This window comes from Balaenoptera borealis, assembly GCF_965194805.1.
Source record: "Balaenoptera borealis genome assembly, chromosome: 5".
Classification (NCBI taxonomy): Eukaryota; Metazoa; Chordata; class Mammalia; order Artiodactyla; family Balaenopteridae; genus Balaenoptera; species Balaenoptera borealis.
Window position 1 is genome coordinate 49,919,885 of NC_138862.1, and position 8,289 is coordinate 49,928,173.

The window sequence follows — 8,289 nt, forward strand, 5'->3', positions numbered from 1 at the left end:
TTTATTTAAGACTACTTATTGAGCACTGGCTCTGTGCTAAGTACTTGCTAGGGATTAAGACAGAATAATGAACAAGATTCAGTCTCTGTCCTCAGGAATCCTAGGTATCATGCTCATAGGGCCTCTGTACTACAAGGCTAACATTTCAGCTTGGAGGCTCCATTCTCAGACTTCATTGAGCATTTGGTTCACTTCCTTATATAATCTTTATGCTTATTAGTTCTCCAGACAGGCATTTCCTAGAGGGCAGGGATTGTTTCTTTTTGCCCTTGAACATTCTTAGGATCTGAAAGCACAGTGGTTGACATAATAGTAGGTACTCAGTAAATGCTTGTACAGTACTTCCCCCACCCCACTTAACCATAAAACTCCTAGAAAACATAGGTGGTAAGCTCCTTGACATAGGTCTTGGTGATGATTTTTTAAATCTGACACCAAAAGCAAAAGCAACAAAAGCAAAAATAAGCACATGGGACTACATTGAACTAAAAAGCTTCTGCGTAGCAAAGGAAACTGTCAAAATTAACTGTCAGCCTACTGAATGGGAGAAAATATTTACAAATCATATATCTGACAAGGGGCTAATATCCAAAATATGTAAAGAACTCATGCAACTCAGCCAAAGAACCCAAATGTTCAATTAAAAATGGGCAGAAGATCTGAACAGACATTCTTCCAAAGAAGACATACAGATGGTCAACAGGTACATGAAAAGACGCTCAGTATCATTAATCATCAAGGAAATGCAGATCAAAATCACAATGAAATATCACCTCACACATGTTAGAACAAATTATCAAAAAGACAACAAAAAACAAGTGTTGGTGAAGATGTGGAGAAAAGGGAACACTTGTGCACTGTTGATGGGAATATAAGTTGATGCAGCCACTATGGAAAACGTTATGGTGGTTCATCAAAAAATTAAAAGTAGAGCTACCACATGATCCAACAATCCCATTTCTTGGTATTTATCCAAAGAAAACAAAAACACTAACTTAAAGAGTTAATAGTTCCCCTTTATTTGAGGGGGATATGTTCCAAGACCCACAGTGGGTGCCTGAGATCTTGGGTAGTAATCGAACCCTATATATACTATGTTTTTTTCCCCCTATACATACATACTTATGATAAACTTTAACTTATAAATTAGGCACAGTAAGATATTAACAGCAATGATTAATAAAATAGAAAAATTATAACAATATACTGTAACAAAAGTTATGTGAATGTGGTCTCTCTCTGTCTCAAAATATCTTATTAGACAAATTTAATGTTTTTTCTGTATTAACTAAGCACTTATCATGCACCGTGGCTGTAACTTTTGCAGTTTGAGGTGCAAGTGCAAAAGTAGGATGAATTTCTTTTTCCTTCTTCACAATTTCATGGATAGAAGACTTGTTCTTATTATAGATTCTAGCAAACTCAGCACATGATTTTTTTCTATCTTTATTAAGTTGAAAACTTTCACCTTTTCATTTAAAGGAAGCACTTTATGGCTTCTCTTTGGCATATCCAAATTGCTAGTGTCACTACTCCTGTGCTTTGGGGCCATTATTAAGTAAAATAAGAGTTACTTGAACACGAGTACTGTGACACAATGACAGTCGATCTGACAACCAAGGTGGCTACTGAGTAACTAAACAGCAGGATACGCTGGACAAAGGGATGATTCACATCCCAGGCTAGATGGAATGGGACGGTGTGAGATTTCATCATGCTATTCAGAATGGCGCAAAATTTAAAGCTTATGAGTTGTTTATTCCTGGAATTTTCCAGTTAATATTTTTGGACTGTGGTTGACCGCATGTAACTGAAACTGTGGAAAGCAAAACCCCGGATAAGGGAGGATTACTTTAGAAACATAACTAACAGTGCTCTGCAAATGAGTTGAGAACCAGAAGAAATCCAAAAAAAGACCAGTGGAGGGACAGTGCCTTAAGAACTGGAGGAATAATTAAGAAGTCTCATTCTAGGCTTGGGGATGGGAGCAGGAGGATTGGGGGTGGTGGTGGGAGCTGACAAAGCCAGATTGACTCAAGGATGACCATGTCTGGGCAACAAAGCCACCAGACAGGCCATGACAAAGAAGTTGGTCTCTACTAAGGGGTCTCACCAGCATCAGGAATAAAATACATTATTCAGTACCCAATAGCACATACAAGAATGAGTTGTAGAAGCACTAGAACTCCAGGGTTTGAGTTATCTACAGGGAGGAGTAGGAGGTGGTTTCAGAGCAGTCTGAGGCCCAGTGCTAAGGTAGGGAAGCTCTCTCCTTAATGCAGGGGATGGGATGGGGCTCAGAGGACCAAATCAGAACATAAGAGGAGCCCTTATATCCACTGTCAAAGAGCACAGGCTAATTCTGATGAGCAGCATTTAGAAAAAGGTGAACTCTTTTTAAAAAAAAAAAATTATTTTTTTTACATTCTTTTTCAAATTCTTTTCTCATTTAGGTTATTACAGAATATTGAGGAGACTTCCCTGTGCTATACAGTAGGTCCTTGTTGGTTATCTATTTTAAATATAGCAGTGTGTACATGTCAGTACCAAACTCCCATTCTATCCCTTCTGCCTACCCTTCCCCCTGGTAACCGTAAGTTCATTCTCCAAGTCTATGAGTCTGTTTCTGTTTTATAGATAAGACCATTTGTAACATTTTTTTAAGGTTCCAAATATAAGTGATATCACATGATACTTGTCTTTTTCTGTCTGACTTACTTCACTTAGTATGATAATCTCCAGGTCCATCCATGTTGCTGCTAATGGCATTATTTCATTCTTTTTTATGACTGAGTAGTAGTTCATTGTATATTTGTATCACATCTTCTTTATCCATTCATATGTTGATGGACATTTAGGTGGCTTCCATGTCTTGGCTATTGTAAACAGTGCTGCAGTGAACATTGGGGTGCATGTATACTTTCGAACCAAGCTTTTCTCTGGATATATGCCCAAGAGTGGGATTGCTGGATGATGTGGTAGTTCTATTTTTAGTTTTTTAAGGAACCTCCATACTGTTCTCCATAGGGGCTGTACCAATTTACATTCCCACCAACAGTGTAGAAGAGTTCCTTTTTCTCCACACCCTCTCTAGCATTTATTGTTTGTAGATTTTTTGACGATGGCCATTCTGACTGGTGTGAGGTAATATCTCATTGTAGTTTTGATTTGCATTTCTCTAATAATTAGTGATGTTGAACATCTTTTCATGTGGCCATCTCTTGGCCATCTGTATGTCTTCTTTGGAGAAATGTCTATTTAGATCTTCTGCCCATTTTTTTAATTGGGTTGTTTGTTTTTATGGTATTGAGCCTCATGAACTGTTTGTAAATTTTGGAGACTAATCCTTTGTTGGTCACATCATTTGCAAATATTTTCTCCCATTCTGTGGGTTGTCTTTTCATTTTGTTTATGGTTTCCTTTGCTGTGCAAAGGCTTTTGAGTTTAATTAGGTCCCATTTGTTTATTTTTTTTTTATTTCCATTATTGTGGAAGATGGATTGAAAAAGATATTACTGCGATTTATGTCAGAGAGCATTCTGCCTGTGTTTTCCTCTAAGAGTTTTATAGTATTTGGTCTTACATTTAGGTCTTTAATCCATTTTGAGTTTATTTTTGTGTATGGTGTTAAAGTGTTTTAATTTCATTTTTTTTACATATAGCTGTCCAGTTTTCCCAGCACCATTTATTGGAGAGACTGTCTTTCCTCCATTGTATAGTCTTGCCTCCTTTGTCGTAGATTAATTGACTATAGGTGTGTGGGTTCATTTCTGGGTTTTCTATCCTGTTCCATTGATATACATTTCTGTTTTTGTTCCAGTACCATACTGTTTTGATGACTGTAGCTTTGTATTATACTCTGAAGTCAGGGAACCTTATTCCTCCAGATCTGTCTTTATTTCTCAAGATTACTTTGGCTATTTGGGGTCTTTTGTGTCTCCATACAAATTTTAAGATTTTTTTGTTCTAGTTTTGTGAAAAATGTTATTAGTATGTTGATAGGGATTTCACTGAATCTGTAGACTGCCTTGGGTAGTACAGTCATTTTCACAATATTGATTCTTTCAATCCAAGAACATGGTATATTTTTCCATTTGTTTTTGTCATCTTAAATTTCCTTCATCAACGTCTTATAGTTTTCAGAGTACAGGTCTTTTTTCTCCTTAGGTATTTTATTCTTTTTGATGTGATAGTAAATGGGATTGTTTTTTAATTTCTCCTTCTGATCTTTCATTGTTAGTGTATAGAAATGCAACAGATTTCTGTATATTAATTTTGCATCCTGCCACTTTACCAAATTCATTGATGAGCTATAGTATTTTTCTGGTAGCATTTGTAGGATTTTCTATATATAATATCATGTCATCTGCAAACAGTGACAGTTTTATTTCTTCTTTTCCAGATTGGTGTCCTTTTATTTCTTTTTCTTCACTGATTGCTGTGGCTGGACTTCCAAAATTATGTTGGAAAAAAGTGACAAGAGTGGACATCCTTGTCTTGTTCCTGATCTTAGAGGAAATGCTATCAGCTTTTCACTGTTGAATATGATGTTAGTTGCTGTAGGTTTGTCACATATGGCCTTCATGATGTTAAGGTATGTTCCTTCTATGATCACTTTCTGGAGAGTTTTTATTATAAATGATGTTGAATTTTGTCAAAAGCTTTTTCTGCAAGTATATATTTTTTAACGTTTTTATTGGAGTATAATTGCTTTACAATGGTGTGTTAGTTTCTCCTTTATGACAAAATGAATCAGCTATACATGTACATATATCCCCATATCTCCTCCCTCTTGCATCTCCTTCCCACCCTCCCTATCCCACTCCTCTAGGTGGTCACAAAGCATGTAGCTGATCTCCCTGTGCTATGTGGCTGCTTCCCACTAGCTATCTTTTTTACATTTGGTAGTGTATATATGTCCATTCCACTCTCTCACTTTGTCCCAGCTTACCTTACCCCTCCCTGTGTCCTCAAGTCCATTCTCTACGTCTGCGACTTTATTCCTGTCCTGCCCATCAGTTCTACAGAACAATTTTTTTTTTTTAAGATTCCATATATATGTGTTAGCATATGGTATTTGTTTTTCTCTTTCTGACTTACTTCACTCTGTATGACAGACTCCAAGTCCATCCACCTCAATACAAGTAACTCAGTTTCTAAGTTATCATTGTCTAAGTAATATTCCATTGTATATATGTGCCACATCTTCTTTATCCACTCATCTGTCGATGGACACTTAGGTTGCTTCCATGTCCTGGCTATTGTAAATAGTGCTGCAATAAACATTGTGGTACATGACTCTTTGAATTATGGTTTTCTCAGGGTATATGCCCAGTAGTGGGATTGCTGGGTCATGTGGTAGTTCTAGTTTTAGTTTTTTAAGGACCCTCCATACTGTTCTCCATAGTGGCTATGTCAATGTACATTCCCACCAACAGTGCAAGAGGGTTTCCTTTTCTCCACACTCTCTCCAGCATTTATTGTTTGTAGATATTTTGATGATGGCCATTCTGAATGGTGTGAGGTGATACCTCATTACAGTTTTGATTTTCATTTCTCTAATGATTAGTGATGTTGAGCATCTTTTCATGTGTTTGTTGGCAATATGTATATCTTCTTTGGAGAAATGTCTATTTAGGTCTTCTGCCCATTTTTGGATTGGGTTGTTTGTTTTTTGATATTGAGCTCCGTGAACTCCTTGTAAATTTTGGAGATTAATCCTTTGTCAGTTTTTTCATTTGTAAATATTTTCTCCCATTCTGAGGGTTGTCTTTTTGTCTTGTTTATAGTTTCCTTTGCTGTGCAAAAGCTTTTAAGTTTCATTAGGTCCCATTTGTTTATTTTTGTTTTTATTTCCATTTCTCTAGGAGGTGTGTCAAAAAGGATCTTGCTGTGATTTATGTCATAGAGTGTTCTGCCTATGTTTTCATCTAAGAGTTTTATAGTGTCTGGCCTTATATTTAGGTCTTTTATCCATTTTGAGTTTATTTTTGTGTGTGGTGTTAAGGTGTGTTCTAATTTCATTCTTTTACATGTAGCTGTCCAGTTTTCCCAGCACCACTTATTGAAGAGGCTGTCTTTTCTCCATTTTATATTCTTACCTCCTTTATTAAAGATAACATGACCATATGTGTGTGGGTTTATCTCTGGGCTTTCTATCCTGCTCCATTGATCTATATTTCTGTTTTTGTGCCAGTACCATACTGTCTTGATTACTGTAGCTTTGCAGTATAGTCTGAAGTCCGGGAGCCTGATTCCTCCAACTCCGTTTTTCTTTCACAATATTGCTTTGGCTATTCGGGGTCTTTTGTGTTTCCATACAAATTGTGAAATTTTTTGCTCTAGTTCTGTGAAAAATTCCATTGGTAGTTTGATAGGGATTGCATTGAATCTGTAGATGGCTTTGGGTAGTATAGTCATTTTCACAATATTGATTCTTCCAATCCAAGAACATGGTATATCTCTCCATCTGTTTGTATCATCTTTAATTTCTTTCATCAGTGCTTTTAGTTTTCTGCATACAGGTCTTTTGTCTCCTTCAGTAGGTTTATTCTTAGGTATTTTATTCTTTTGGCTGCAATGGTAAATGGGAGTGTTTCCTTAATTTCTCTTTCAAACATTTCATCCTTAGTGTATAGGAATGCAGGAGATTTCTGTGCATTAATTTTGTATCCTGCTACTTTAACAAATTCATTGATTAGCTCTAGTAGTTTTCTGGTAACATCTTTCCGATTCTCTATGTATACTGTCATGTCATCTGCAAACAGTGACAGTTTTACTTCTTTTCTGATTTGGATTCCTTTTGTTTCTTTTTCTTCTCTGATTGCTGTGGCTAAAACTTCCAAAACTATGTTGAATAATAGTGGTGAGAGTAGAAAACCTTGTCTTGTTCCTGATCTTAGAGGAAATGGTTTCAGTTTTTCACCACTGAGAACAATGTTAGCTGTGGGTTTGTCATATAAGGCCTTCATTATGTTGAGGTAGGTTCCCTCTGTGCCTACTTTCTGGAGGGTTTTTATCATAAATCAGTGTTGAATTTTTTTCAAAAGCTTTTTCTGCATCTATTGAGATGATCATATGGTTTTTATCCTTCAATTTGTTAATATGGTCTCTCACACTGCTTGATTTGCATATATTGAAGAATCCTTGAATTCCTGGGATAAACCCACTTGATCATGGTGTATGATCCTTTTAATGTGCTGTTGGATTCTGTTTGCTAGTATTTTGTTGAGGATTTTTACATCTATGTTCATCAGTGATATTGGCCTGTAGTTTTCTTTCTTTCTGATATCGTTGTCTGGTTTTGGTATCAGGGTGATGGTGGCCTTGTAGAATGGGTTTGGGAATGTTCCTCCCTCTGCTATATTTTGGAAGAGTTTGAGAAGGATAGGTGTTAGCTCTTCTCTAAATGTTTGATAGAATTCACCTGTGAAGCCATCTGCTCCTGGACTTTTGTTTGTTGGTGTTTTAAAATTTTTAATTAATTAATTAATTTTGCTGCGCTGGATCTTAGTTGCGGCACACGGGATCTTTTAGTTGCAGCATGTGGGATCTTTAGTTGTGGCAGGCAAACTCTTAGTTGTGCCATGCGAACTCTTATTTGCGGCATGTAGGATCTAGTTACCTGACCAGGGATCTAACCCAAGCCCTCTGCATTGGGAGCATGGAGCCTTAGCCACTGGACCACCAGGGATGTCCCTGTTGGTTTTATTTTTAAATCACACTTTCAACTTAAGTACTTGTGATTGGTTTGTTCCTATTTTCTATTTCTTTCTGGCTCAGTCTTGGTAGGTTGTACCTTTCTAAGAATTTGTCCTTTTCTTCCAGGTTGTCCATTTTATTGGCATATAGTTACTTGTAGTAATCTCTTATGATTGGTTGTATTTCTCTGGTGTCTGTTATAACTGTGGTGTCTGTTGAGCCCTCTCCCTTTTTTTCCTGATGAGTCTGGCTAAAGATTTATCAATTTTGTTTATCTTTTCAAAGAACCAGCTGGAAAAATCTGAACTCTTTGCCTAGGTCTTTCCTTGGGCAAAGAGAATTCTTGATTTGGTCTAGCAGCCAAAAGAGAGGATTGTGGTGAGGAGAAGGAACCAGGACTGCGTGCCAAGCTGAGCTGGCTAGTTTGAAACGGGTAGACACTATTACATTTGAACAAACAATATTTGATTTGTAACAATCTATTTTTACATTTTGAATTTTGTTTTCTTTTCTCATGGTTTCTCAGTAAAAATTCCTTTGCAAAAGTCCAGACTTACTGAGTCTTTTCATAAAAGTGTGAAGCTAAGG